Below are 15,472 nucleotides of genomic sequence, written 5' to 3'. Positions count from 1 at the left end.
AAGCTCGCATGGATGAACTCCCAAAATTGTTCATCCCTCTCTGGCGAAAAAATAAAACTGGGAAGGCGGCTCAACCGTGGCTGACGAGGGAAGTCAAGGATAGTGTTAAAGCCAAGGAAGAGGCATATAAATTGGCCAGAAGAAGCGGCGAGCCAGAGGACTGGGAGAAATTTAGGACTCAACAGAAGAGGACAAAGGGTTTAATTAAGAGGAGGAAAAAGAGCATGAAAGAAAGCTTGCGGGGAATATAAAAACTGACTGTAAAAGTTTCTTTAGGTATGTAAAAAGGAAAAGATTAGTGAAGACGAATGTAGGTCCCTTACAGTCAGAGACAGGTGAATTTATATTGGGAAACAAGGAAATGGCAAAACAGTTAAACAAGTACTTTGGTGATCATTTTTCAATGTTCTCTCTGGATCATTATCTGTTGGGTTCTGTTCCAGGAGCACGGGGCTGGATTTAGCGAGTCTCAACAAAATAGGCCAAATGGCTGTTGCTACTGGATGCTATGGGAGGTGATTCTTTAATATGGGAACCTTGAACAGGGAACATGACCTCTGAATAAGGGTTGACTGGGTGGTTTTGAGATTTTGGAATTCTTCTGAGTGCTTTAATGTTTGTGTCAATGAATATGCTGAGAGGTGAGGTCTCTGCCACAGAAGGCAGTGGAGGCCAAATCACTGGTTGTTTTCAAGAGAGAGTTAGATATAGCTCTTCGGGCTAATGGACGTTTTATCTGCAAAATGACCCATTTTTGTGGAAGAGTGGAAGAGTGAAAGAGTGAAACTTAGTTCTCGTAAACATAGTTAAAGAGAGATTATATTACTAATGTGCTACTGACAACTGCATTGAAGTGGTTGCCCTGGGAAAGACACACAGTTGGCAACAGCTTTAGAAATGGTGGGGAGAGAAATGAAGCAGGTATATCCACACTTTTTGCTTTGTTTTCCATTTTTGTCTTTTTATTTCTTTGTTTTTCCTATTTCTTTTACTTACTCACTCTTCGACTACACTCATTTGGTAGTTTAGGGATTCTATTCTTACACATTCACATTTTCTTTCATTTTCTTTCTTTCTTGCTCTTTCTCTCTTTTTCTATTTCATCTTTGCTAAAATTAAAATTGAAGCTGTACAATAAATGTATTATGTCATATGCCGCGGTTTATACTTTTGTACACTGCTTCTAATTAAAAACATTTTTTTTAAAAAAGAAAGAAATGTCACAGTCATACAACATGAAAACAGGCACTTTGGCCCAACTTCCCCATGCCGACCAAGATGCCCTATCTACACTAGTCCCACTTGCCTGTGTTTGGCAAATATTCCTATTGACCTTTCCTACCAATGTACCTGTTCAAATGTCGTTTAAATGTTGTTATAGCACCTGCCTCAAATACCTCATTTGACAGCTCATCCATATACCTACCACTCTGTACAGAAAAAGATCCCCCCTTAGGTTCCTATTAAATCTTTCTCCTCTCACCTTAAACCTACGTCCTCTCATTTGTGATCCCCCTGCACTAGGTAACAAAAACTCTGTGCATCTACCGTATCTATTCCCCTTATGATCCTTACACCTCCATAATATCACCCCTCATCCACCTGTTCTCCAAATAATAAAGTCTTAGCCTGCCCAACCTCTTCCTGTAACTCAAGTCCTGGGAATGTCTTTGTAAATCTTCTCTGCACTCTTTCCAACTTAACAACATCGGCCAGCAACTGTTAAACTCAATTTCTTTGAAAAAAATTGTAATGTCAGCCATCTTCAACATAAAGTGCTGATGTAAACACAGAAACAGCAGTAAATATCAAACACATGAAGATATTTATTATTAACACTTAATTTTATGGCTTTCCTAAGGAGGTTGGAGAAGAGGGGAAAGATGTTGATGTCAATAGAAAACATTTGTATATTTAGAAGCTTCTTTTGCAATTCACACATATATTGCATTCATTATATTTTGTTCCAGGCAAGGCTACTAAAAGGAGGATACTTATGGGGAAAATTGTTTCCATGGTAACCAAAACAAGATCTTCCTCATAGAGCAGATTGCAGCACTGATATTTTGAATATTATTGCTCTCAAAATACTGGATCCCCAGTAATGCAAAACCATTTACCTTCCAAATTGTGACTAAAATCTTTGATTTTGTTAGTGTCAGGAAGAATTTGAAATGCAAAGGAACATTAGAATTTCTTAGTCTTCGTTTATCTGGTGGGTATCACTGGGAAGGACTGTGTTTATTGCCCATCCGCCATGAACTTTACAAAGTGATGGTAAGGTGCCTTCTCGAACCACTGCAATTCTGGTGAAGATTCTCCAACTGTACTGCTGGGGAGGGAGTTCCAGGCCTGGAGGCCAATGATGAAGGTTGTAAGTAATGGAGGTGAGTTTACTTAGAGTATTCCCATTAACTTGCTGCCGTGTCTTTCTTGGTGGGTGAGGTGGGGGATTTGATAGGTTCTGATGGAATAGCCTGAGTGAGTAACTGCTGTGTTTTGTAGATGATACACATGGCAGCCACTGTGCATTAGTGGTGATGAAGTAAGGTTCAGCATAGTGGGTGCAGTGCTGTTAAAGGCTGCTTTGTTGGAGCAAGGGCATTCCATTACATGTCTGACCTGAGTTAGTCAAAAGGATTTGAGTATAAGAGCAGGGAGGTTCTACTGCAGTTGTACAGGGTCTTGGTGAGACCACACCTGGAGTATTGCGTACAGTTTTGGTCTCCTAATCTGAGGAAAGACATTCTTGCCATAGAGGGAGTACAGAGAAGGTTCACCTGACTGATTCCTGGGATGGCAGGACTTTCATATGAAGAAAGACTGGATAGACTTGGCTTGTACACGCTAGAATTTAGAAGGTTGAGGGGGGATCTTATAGAAACTTACAAAATTCTTAAGGGATTGGACAGGCTAGATGCAGGAAGATTATACCTGATGTTGGGGAATTCCAGAACTAAGGGTCACAGTTTAAGGATAAGAGGGAAGTCTTTTAGGACCGAGATGAGAAAATCATTTTTTACACAGAGAGTGGTGAATCTGTGGAATTCTCTGCCACAGAAGGTAGTTGAGGCCAGTTCATTAGCTATATTTAAGAGGGAGTTGGATGTGGCCCTTGTGGCTAAAAGGATCAGGGGGTATGGAGAGAAGGCAGGGATTGGATACTGAGTTGGATGATCAGCCATAATCATATCGAATGGCGGTGCAGGCTCGAAGGGCCGAATGGCCTACTCCTGCACCTATTTTCTATGTTTCTATGTTTCTATGGTGTTTCATACCTGCCCCACCTTTCAATAGATCCATGGCTGCTCTGATCTTGGTCTCCACTCATCCCCAGAATCCTTATCGTCTTGTCTAAGTGGTTAAAAAGGTTTTTGGCACACTGGCCTTCATCAGCCAGACTATTGAACATAGAAGTTGGGAGTTCATATTGCAGGTGCATAAGATGTTGGTGAGGCCACATTTACAGTATTATATTCAGTTCTGGGCAACCTGTTATAGGAAAGATGTTGTCAAGCTCGAAAGGGTACAGAGAAGATTTACAAGGGTGTTGCCAGGATTAGAGGGTCTGAGTTTGAGTAGGCTGGGACTCTATTCCTTGGAGCACAGGAGGATGGTCTTATAGAGGTGCATAAGATCATGAGAGGAATAGATCGGGTAGATGCACAGTGTCTATTGCCCAGAGTAGGTGAATCGAGGACCAGAGTTCATAGGTTTAAGGTGAAGGGGAAAAGAATTAATATGAATCTGAGGGGTAACTTTTTCACACAAAGGGTGATGGATGTATGAAACAAGCTGCCAAATGAGGTAGTTGAGGCAGGGACTATCCCAACATTTAAGACGTAGTTAGACAGGTACATGGATAGGTCAGGTTTGGAGGGATCAGGACCAAATGCTGGCAGGTGAGACTAGTGTAGCTGGGACATGTTGGCCGGTGTAGGCAAGTTGGGCCGAAGGGCCTGGTTCCACACTGTATCACTCCATGACTCTATAACTCCATGACTAGGTTTACGAGAATGATCCCAGGAATGAGTCGATTAACATATGATGAATGTTTGACAGGGCCGAATCTCTACTTGCTGGCGTTTAGATAGATGAGGGTGAACCTCATTGAAACTTCCCGAATAGTGAAAGGCTTGGATAGAGTGGATGTTGAGAGGATGTTTCCAATAGTGGGAGAGTCGAGGACAAGAGGTCACAGCCTCAGAATAAAAGGACGTTCCTTTAGCAAGGTGATGAGGAGGAATTTCTTTAGACTGATGCTGGTGAATCTGTGGAATTCATTACCACAGAAGGTTGTGGATGCCAAGTCAATGGTTATGTTTAAGGCAGAGATAGATGGATTCTTGATTAGTATGTGTGTCAGGGGTTATGAGGAGAAGGTACCTGGAGATACAAGTACATAGGTACACAAAAATGCTGGAGAAACTCAGCGGGTGCAGCAGCATCTATGGAGCGAAGGAAATAGGCAACGTTTCGGGACAAAATCCTTCTTCAGACTGATAGGGAATGGCGGGGAGAAGGAAGGAAAAAGGAGGAGGAGGAGCCCAAGGGCTGAGGGATGGGAGGAGACAGCCCGAGGGCTGAGGAAGGGGAGGAGACAGCATGGGCTAACAAAATTGGGAGAATTCAATGTTCATGCCCGCAGGATGCAGACTCCCCAAGCGGAATATGAGGTGCTGTTCCTCCAATTTCTGGTGTTGCTCACTCTGGCAATGGAGGAGACCCAGGACAGCATCTATGGAGCGAAGGAAATAGGCAACGTTTCGGGCCGAAAACCTTCTTCAGACTGATGTAGGGGGGGGGGGGGGAGAAGAAAGGTGAAAGGAAGAGAAGGAGCCCGAGGGCTGAGGGAGAGCTGAGAAGGGGAGGAGACAGCAAGGGCTACCGGAGATTGGAGAAGTCAATGTTTATGCCGCTAGGGTGCAAACTGCCCAAGCGGAATATGAGGTGCTGCTCCTCCAATTTCCGGTGGTGCTCACTCTGGCCAAGGAGGAGGCCCAGGACAGAAAGGTTGGATTCGGAATGGGAGGGGGAGTTGATGTGCTGAGCCACCAGGAGGTCAGGTAGGTTCTTGCGGACCGAGCGGAGGTGTTCGGCGAAACGATCGCCCAACCTCCGCTTAGTCGCACCGATGTAGATCAGCTGACATCTAGAGTAGTGGATGCAGTAGATGAGGTTGGAGGAGATACAGGTGAACCTCTGTCGCACCTGGAACGACTGCTTGGGTCCTTGAATGGAGTCGAGAGGGGAGGTAAAGGGACAGGTGTTGCATTTCTTGCGGTTGCAACGGAAAGTGCCCGGGGAGGGGGTGGCACGGGAGGAAAGGGAAGAATTGACAAGGGAGTTGCGGAGGGAGCGGTCTTTGCGGAAGGCAGACATGGGGGGAGATGGGAAGATGTGGCGAGTGGTGGGGTCACGTTGGAGGTGGCGAAACTGACGGAGGATTACTTGTTGTATGTGACGGCTGGTGGGGTGAAAGGTGAGGACTAGGGGGACTCTGCCCTTGTTGCGATGACTAGGGGGACTCTGCCCTTGTTGCGATACAAGTACATAGTTCTCTGAAAGTGGTGACATAGATTGTTGAAGAGGCATTTGCTATGCTTGCCTTTATTGGCATCGGTTTAGCTCACCGAGTTACAATTGTACACATTGTCAATAAGGCTGCAGCTGGAGCATAGTGTGCAGTTCTAGTTGTCTTGCTATAGGAAGGTTGCGATTACAATTGAGTGGGTGCAGAAAAGAGTCACTAGACTGGAGGGCAAGAGTTATAACGAGAGATTGGATTTATCCACCAGCTCTTCAAGAGCCCCAACACCATCTCCTTCTTGATCTCAAATTGTGTCTTCCCATTGTGTTAGTATTCCCCACATTGATTTCACTGTCACCACCTATATCCACCTACCACTTGCCAAATGTTGCCTCACCCTCACTCTCTTTACCAGTTTTTCTCCTTCCTTCTCCATCAGTCTGAAGAAAGGTGCCACCTGAAACATTCTCTGTCCATTTCTCTCCATAGATGTTGCCAGACTCGCTGAGTTCCTCCAACATTTTTTTTTGCTCAAGATTCCGCCATCTGCAGTCTCCTATTTCTCTTTTGCAGTTTTAGATTTCGTATTTTGCTTGTGACTTCCTTTGCTGCCTGATCTGTTAATAAGTCTCTAGCATGAGTTTAGATTGAGTAATGGTTAGAATTAACTATTACTTCTTCATTATTAACCCATGGGTTCTTTGATAGACACAAAATGCTGGAGTAACTCAGCGGGACAGGCAGCATCTTTAGAGAGAAGGAACAAGTGAGGTTTCAGGTTGAGACCCTTCTTAGAAGGGTCTCGACCCGAAATGTCATCCATTCCTTCTTTTCAGAGATGTTGCCTGTCCTGCTAAGTTTCAATGTAAACCAGCATCTGCAGTTCCTTCCTACACATAGGTTCTTTGCTCAGACTTCAGTTATCTGGCCTATTGCCTGGTTAAAGTAATGTACTTCTTCTTCTTGCGTATGACGTGCACAGCCTAAAGTTGTAAGACAACTTGTTCTGTTTGATCTTCTGTTTGTGCACGCCAGGTTGATTGCATTCATCAAAACAGGGTGGACCACGTGAAGGTTGCAATCTCCCACCCCAGTAATGTACTGAAATGCAGTTAAAAATAAAGCAACTCTGTCCAGTAAAGACATGGAAGTCTGAGCAGAATAACTGCTTCCTGCTAATGAAAAATATAGCCAACTGCTGGTTAATTCAACTATTTCCTATTGGCTTTCTGTAGTTGTGTATTTATCAAGAATATTTTAATCCAATTTACACATGCTGAAAGATGATAAATACATTCATCAGTCAGTAAAATGGAAGGAGCTCTGTCAGAGGATGAAAGGGGGATGTGTGGCATGTTATTTATGTATCTGTGCTTTGTATCACCATTGATCTTTCTGTGCCGGCCTTTTCCTTTATCTATTTTTTAAATAATAATGGGAACTTTATCCTGAACCTGGCTATTAACAACTAATTGAATTTCAGAACAGCTCTGGCTGTACAGCTACCCTGCTTATTAAGAAACCTCCTGTGGTTCCACTTCGTTAATGTAAATCTGTTCGATGTACCTGCTGCTGCCTGTTTTCATCACTGTGCACCCACGTGAATCTACTCCTGCCAGCTCCCCTCCATGTACCCGCTGGTGTGCCCTCCTCTTCTGCCAGTATTCCTCACCACGTACACACTGGGGTGTACCTCACTGATGATGTGCCTATTCCTGTACTTTGTACCACCTCCATGGGTTGAGCATTGTCTTGCAAGTGATGTAGAAAGTGGTCTGACAGGAGCAGATGGTCTAATTTCCATTCGAGTTACCTGTCACCACAGCAGATGAATGACCCTTGGATATGCAGAGTTCCACTTCTTATTGGACACTTTAATAATCCAATAACAATATATTTTTTTAAATATGGAATGTACTTATTGTTACAAGCAGATGTAAATGGTCATGAAACCTTCTTCTGTAAAAGTTTGGAATCTTGAGTAAACCTTTTACATTGTTTTCCCGATATTTCTGTCATCAGCCTTCTCACACATTCTCACCACTTTCTTGTGGGGATTCTCTGTGTCTTACAGATTCCTCTGCTCAGTATCATGCTGATCTTTCTAATATCTTTCTTTTATACACTGATTATTTTCTATACTGTATATAACTCTGTTGGCAATGAAATACATCATCTGTCATTTCCTCTACTTAAACAATAGTTACTCATTGCATGTGTATCACTGTTCATCTTCCTGTCGCGCAAGGAAAACAGAAGATATATTTATCTTTGCTCTTTCCCCACTGTACGGATCTCTTTAAGTCAGCGAGGTGTCAGCAGCTGGAGATGCAGGTGCTCCATTCTTTGTCACTGTTTCATAATGTTGGCAATACTTGAGAGGAATAACATGAAAACATATTTCTTATCTCATTATAATGCTCAGTCATTTTGACAAAATGGAGTATGAGGTTTGTTTTATGAATACCTTCTAAAAATATTTATGAAAATTGATGTACAGACAAACAATCCAGAGCACATTTTGCAGCCATTCGTATCAAGACCACTCTAGCACTGAGAGTGATTTATGTTCAGAGATTCAGTGTGGAAATGGCTCTATAGTACTATTTTTGACCTACCATGTTCATACCAACCATTAAATCCTGCCTGTACTGATCCCATACCTCAGCACTTGGTCCGTAACCCATCAAGTCTTAATGATTCAAGTTCTGGTCCAGATACCTCATAAATGTATCTTCACCATCATCTCGGACAGTGAGTTCTAGATGATTCAAGAGCTTTATGACTATGGAATAAGCATCGAGATGATCAGTAAGCGCCTGTTTCCATTCTGTATCTCTAAACACTAAGGTAAACATATTTCAGCCTGGACTCCAGTAATTTCTTCTCTCACTTCTCAGTGTCCTTGGATATATCTGATCATGCCTGGGAGATTAATCTACTTTCAAATGTATTAGGACATCCCACACCTCCTGGACCGTAATGCAGACTATCAAGACATCTCCTTTAATGAGCTATTATCATTATCACGACGGTGGGCCATCCTTAACCTAGGCCATGAGTGTGAGGACGTGGGACCAACTTCAGAACTAGGGAGAGAGTGAGGGAGAATGATAGGAGAGTGAGTGGGGGAGAGGTGGCGAGAGAGTGAAAGGGACAGGAGGAAGGAAATAAGTGGAGAGAAGGAAAGTTGGAGGGAAGGAGGGGGAAGGAAGCGGACGGAGATGGAAGGAGACAGGGAGGGAGCGTGCAAGGTAGGGAGAGTGGGGATAGAAAGGGGAGAAGGAGGAGAACGAAAGAGGGAAGAGAGGAGATGGGATAGGGAGACAAGGACATTAAGAGAGAGCAGGAAGTAGAGAAAAAGGAGTTGTGTACTGAGAGGGAGATGGTTGAATGGAGAGAGATAGAATGTTGAAGGGAGAGAAGGAGAGAAGCGAGAGAAAAGAGAGATATGGAGAAAGGTGGAGAAGGAAAGAGAGTGGGTTAGGTGGGGATAGAGAGCTGAGGGGAGACAGAGAAGGGAGAAAGGTGGAGGGACAGAGTGAGAATGAAGAGTTGGTCGAATGATGTAGAAAATGCATCTTTTGAGGCCTTTCATACCGGGATGTCCCAGGGTACTTTGTGAAGTGCTGACACTGTGGGGATGTAGGAAAAAACAGCACCCAATCTGCAAATCCCAAGGCCCTACAACCAGCATGGGACAATGACAGGTCACCTATGTTAGTATTGGTCACATAGTCTTGCCTGATCTAACCTTCCAGAGGAGCCTACTTTGCAGAAGCTATCCGTGCCCTCAGTTCATCTGCCTTACCTGCCAGGCATCTTGCATTGAAAAAATGGCAATTTAAGCCAACAGTCCTTCCTTGCTCCTTGCCATGCACCTGCCTAACCTGTCAACTAAACTTGCTTTCATTGCCTTCTGTACTTATTTCCAGCCTCACACCTATCTCACTTCTGTATTGGATCACATCCTCTTGCCAATCTAGTTTAAACCCTCCCGAGTAGCCACTTCTGTATTGGATCACATCCTCTTGCCAATCTAGTTTAAACCCTCCCGAGTAGCACAAGCAAACTTGCCTGCTAGGATATCGGTTCCCCTCCAAATGCATCCCGTTCCTCTTGTACAGGTCACTTCTGCCAAGAAGAGATCCTAATGAGCTAAAAATCTAAATCCCTGCCTCCTGCACCATCCCTCAGTCATGCATTCACCTTTCCTATCTTTCTGTTCTTACCCTCACTAGCACGTGGCACCAGGAGCATCCTGAGTATACTAACCTTGAGGTTCTGCTTTTGGACATTTTGCCTAACTCACTATTCACTCTGCAGGACCTCATCCCTTTTCCAACCTATGGCATTTGGTCCAACATACAAGATGACCTGCTGTTTACCCTCCTCCTTGAGAATATTCTACGGCCAAACTGAGACATCCTGGACCCTGGCACGGTCCTGGATTCTTGTTTGCTGCCACAGACTCTCCTGTCTGTCCCCCAAGCTAATGAGTCTCCAATCACTAATGCTCTCCCTGACTTCACCTTTGCGTAATGTGCCTCAGATCTGACTGCTGCTCTCTCTTGCCATGTCACACCCCCATGTCCCCTGCGGTATCCAAAGAGGCATTCCTGTTGTTGTGGGGAATGGCCAGGGATTCCTGCACTGACTGGCTACTCCATTTCTTGGTGGTCACCCATCTACTTTCTGGCAGTACCCTTGCTGTGAGCACCTCACAATAACTATGACATCCTCAATCTCCCGAATGATCCTGAGGTTGACAAGCTGCAGCTCCTGTTCACTAATGCGGTCTGTAAGGAGTTGCAGCTGGACGCACCTCCCACAGGTACACTCAGGGACGCTGGGAGTCTCCCTGACTTCCCACATCCTGTAGGAGCAGCATACCATTGCCCTAACTGCCATCTCTATTGTTCTAGTCAAAGGAAGATATATGAAAGATAGAAAAACACAGACCGTACCTTATCCTGCCATCGCCCTCTATGCCAAAGACTCGAGCTAGAGACTTGCGCTTACCCTCCACAAGGCATGTGCGCCTCCACATGGCCTCACCCAAAACAACAACTCTGCTAGTGTTTACCTTCCTCTTGTACACCCACTAGGAGCAGTCACTCCAAGATGCTAAGTGCTTTCAGCTTCGCCAATTGAAACTTACCTGTGCTCATTAAGTGCAAACGCTGAAGAGGAAATGGTTAACAGCATCATTCACTTTCAATGATGTAGGTACTCCTAGATCCCTCTGTTACACAATGTTCCCCAAAACCCTGCCAATCACTTGGAAGGTCCTGCCCTGATTTGACTTCCCAAAGTATAACACCTTGCATTTATCTGTATTAAATTCCGTTCACCATTCCTCAGCCCACCTGTCCAACTGATCAAGATCCTGCTGCCATTTTTGATAACTATTGTCGCTATGTACGATGCCACCCACTTTCATGTCATCTGTAAACTTACTAATCGTGCCTTCCCTTGTACATTCTCATCCAAATTGTTGATGTAAACCAACAGCAATGGCCCCTGTACGGCTCCCTGAGGCACACCACTAGACATCGGCCTCCATTATGAAAAACAACCACACACCATTACACTCAGTTTCCTCGTGTCGTGTTGCATCACAGCTTGGTTTGGGAACAGCTTTGTGCAGGACTGCAAGAAATTGAAGAGAGTTGTGGATGTAGCCCAGTCCATCAGAAAGACTAGGCTCCCCGCCACTAACTCTATCTACACTTCACGCTGCCTTGGAAAATCAGCCAACATAATCAAAAACTTGTCCCACCCTGGTCATTCCTTCTTTATCCCACTCCCATCAGGCAGAAAACGCTGAAGCTTGAAACTAGGTACCTCCAGACTCAGGAACAGCTTCTTACCTTTTGTTATCAATCTTCTGAAGATTGACTTTCCATAAGCACGGGTGCTGTCCAATTCGCCTTTCTATGATTGCAGATGTTGGACTTTGGAACTGGTGTGATGCAGTGCTGCAAACTATATTCTGCACGGCATTTCCCTTTGATCTACCTGTTGTACTTGTTTGACGATTGCATTTATATATAGTATGATCTGATTTGATTGAATAGCATTCAAAATAAAGCTTTTCACTGTCCCGCGGTACACTTGATAATAATAAACCTAATCTTACAAATGAGAATGGCTTAGATGGGGGATATTAGTCCACAGGTACGAGATGGGCCGATGGACCAGTCTTCAGGTTGTTTGGCTCTAAATTCTCTATTACTGCAACCCTATTCCTCTTGCACATCTTGCCTACAAATCTGCTCTTTGATCGCCCACAAGCTGATGTGAGGCCTGCAGTATAATCCCAGCAAAGTGATTGTAGCTCTTTTAATCATATAGTCTGTCTGTATAGCTTCATATGTAGAGCCTTCTGGGACATCCTCCCACATTCCTGCAGTGATGGTCTCCTTCATCAATAATGCAATGCTCCCTCCTCTTCTGCATCTCCCATCACACCCAATGTTTCTCCAACTGGGAGTGTTGTTGCCATTCATGTCCTTTCTTCAACCATTGCAACACATCGTATTTCCATTTGCTCCTCAATGCTCAAGTTCATGTGCAGACTAGTGGGACTCTGTGCTTAAATAAATATTATTTAGTCTTCCAATGCTCCCTTGTGCTTTATTTACACACGTCAGCTCTACCTGCTAGGTTTATCTTCTGCAGATGATCGAACCTCACCTCCATTAACCCCTCCTGCATTCGTGTTATCAATAATTCTAATTCATTTTTCCATGCCTTTTAATAATTTTATCATGTTAAACTCTCATTAAATTACAACAAATTCTAATACTTGAAACTATTTCCACAGTACATCATGAGTGACTTCTGTGTGTATAATTTCTAAAACCTTTTTTCAGACGCTAAAGCCCAAAGATTAAAGCGAGCACCATTGTTATGATTTTCGAAACCCACAGTTCTCTCTAAAATAATGATATGAAACAAGTGCACAGTGTAACTGCAGCCTGTAGGTTGCTATGCAACACAAAAGAGAAGGCGATGCCAAGCCATGAATTTAGTTCCAATAATTTGAGACCCATATTTGTAACATGTCGCCACTCATCAAATGCAGCAAAATATTTTAATATTTCCAGCAATGAGACAAGCAGGCAGTGATCATATGATGCAAATAACAACATGGAAGTTGCCGTGTTTTAAGGTACTGTTGCCTAGAAACCAGATGACATGTTTCCGATCTGCAGTACCATCCGATCCAGTTTGGCTGTTTCCTTGCGCAGATCACAAAATCACTTACTCTAGATTTGTGAGGTTCTTGTGGCATAGACACCGTGCGGTACACTTGGACAGAGACAAGTCGATGTTGCCAGTTATGGAATGGCTGTTGACAGCTGAAGTTGGGTTTCATACACCATACCAATATGCAAGGACAGTTTGAAATTAAGATGGAGGAGATGTTAGGACACTTGAAAAGCATTAAAGTGGAGAAATCCCGAGGTCCTGACGGGATCTATCCCAGGTTATTGAGAGTAGTAAGAGAAGAAAGCTTTGACAAAGATCTTTGTGTCTTCTCTAGCCACAGGCGAGGACCCAGAGGACTGGAAAGTAGGTAATGTTGTTCCTTTATTTAAGAAGGGAATCTAGGATATTTTCATCTGGTGAGCCTCATGAAGCTACGGAAAAGATTTATCACAATAGGATTTACCTCCCATTTGGAAGAGAATGGAAAAAAGAATGAATGAATTAAGTACAGTCAGCATAGAAACATAGAAACATAGAAACATAGAAATTAGGTGCAGGAGTAGGCCATTCGGCCCTTCGAGCCTGCACCGCCATTCAATATGATCATGGCTGATCATCCAACTCAGTATCCCGTACCTGCCTTCTCTCCATACCCTCTGATCCCCTTAGCCACAAGGGCCACATCTAACTCCCTCTTAAATATAGCCAATGAACTGGCCTCGACTACCCTCTGTGGCAGAGAGTTCCAGAGATTCACCACTCTCTGTGTGAAAAAAGTTCTTCTCATCTCGGTTTTAAAGGATTTCCCCCTTATCCTTAAGCTGTGACCCCTTGTCCTGGACTTCCCCAACATCGGGAGCAATCTTCCTGCATCTAGCCTGTCCAACCCCTTAAGAATTTTGTAAGTTTCTATAAGATCCCCTCTCAATCTCCTAAATTCTAGAAAGTATAAACCAAGTCTATCCAATCTTTCTTCATAAGACAGTCCTGACATCCCAGGAATCAGTCTGGTGAACCTTCTCTGCACTCCCTCTAGGGCAATAGTCCTTCCTCAGATTTGGAGACCAAAACTGTACGCAATACTCCAGGTGTGGTCTCACCAAGACCCTGTACAACTGCAGTAGAACCTCCCTGCTCCTATACTCAAATCCTTTTGCTATGAAAGCTAACATACCATTCGCTTTCTTCACTGCTTGCTGCACCTGCATGCCTACTTTCAATGACTGGTGTACCATGACACCCAGGTCTCGCTGCATCTCCCCTTTTCCTAGTCGGCCACCATTTAGATAATAGTCTGCTTTCCTGTTTTTGCCACCAAAATGGATAACCTCACATTTATCCACATTATACTGCATCTGCCAAACATTTGCCCACTCACCCAGCCTATCCAAGTCACCTTGCAGTCTCCTAGCATCCTCTTCACAGCTAACACTGTCCCCCAGCTTAGTGTCATCCGCAAACTTGGAGATATTGCCTTCAATTCCCTCATCCAGATCATTAATATATATTGTAAATAGCTGGGATCCCAGCACTGAGCCTTGCGGTACCCCACTAGTCACTGCCTGCCATTGTGAAAAGGACCCGTTTACACCTACTCTTTGCTTCCTGTTTGCCAGCCAGTTCTCTATCCACATCAATACTGAACCCCCAATGCCGTGTGCTTTAAGTTTGTATACTAATCTCTTATGTGGGACCTTGTCGAAAGCCTTCTGGAAGTCCAGATACACCACATCCACTGGTTCTCCCCTATCCACGCTACTAGTTACATCCTCGAAAAATTCTATAAGATTCGTCAGACATGATTTACCTTTTGTAAATCCATGCTGACTTTGTCCAATGATTTCACCACTTTCCAAATGTGCTGCTATCCCATCTTTAATAACTGACTCTAGCAGTTTCCCCACTACCGATGTTAGACTAACTGGTCTGTAATTCCCCGTTTTCTCTCTCCCTCCCTTCTTAAAAAGTGGGGTTACGTTTGCTACCCGCCAATCCTCAGGAACTACTCCAGAATCTAAAGAGTTTTGAAAGATTATTACTAATGCATCCACTATCTTTGGAGCTACTTCCTTAAGTACTCTGGGATGCAGCCTATCTGGCCCTGGGGATTTATCGGCCTTTAATCCATTCAATTTACCCAACACCACTTCCTGGCTAACCTGGATTTCACTCAATTCCTCCAACTCCTTTGACCCGCGGTCCCCTGCTATTTCCGGCAGATTATTTATGTCTTCCTTAGTGAAGACAGAACCAAAGTAGTTATTCAATTGGACCGCCATATCCTTGTTCCCCATGATCAACTCACCTGTTTCTGACTGCAAGGGACCTACTTTTGTTTTAACTAATCTCTTTCTTTTCACATATCTATAAAAACTCTTGCAGTCAGTTTTTATGTTCCCTGCCAGTTTTCTTTCATAATCTATTTTTCCTTTCCTAATTAAGCCCTTTGTCCTCCTCTGCTGGTCTCTGAATTTCTCCCAGAAAAAGTATGCTGCTTTTTCTGGCTAATTTGTACGCATCATCCTTCGCTTTGATACTATCCCTGATTTCCCTTGTTATCCACGGATGCACTACCTTCCCTGATTTATTCTTTTGCCAAACTGGGATGAACAATTTTTGTAGTTCATCCATGCAGTCTTTAAATGTCTTTAAATGTCTTCCATTGCATATCCACCGTCAACCCTTTTAGAATTAATTGCCAGTCAATCTTGGCCAATTCACGCC

This window comes from Amblyraja radiata, chromosome 22 (genome assembly GCF_010909765.2).
Source record: "Amblyraja radiata isolate CabotCenter1 chromosome 22, sAmbRad1.1.pri, whole genome shotgun sequence".
NCBI classification, from domain to species: Eukaryota; Metazoa; Chordata; class Chondrichthyes; order Rajiformes; family Rajidae; genus Amblyraja; species Amblyraja radiata.
Note: the sequence above shows the minus strand (reverse complement) of the source record.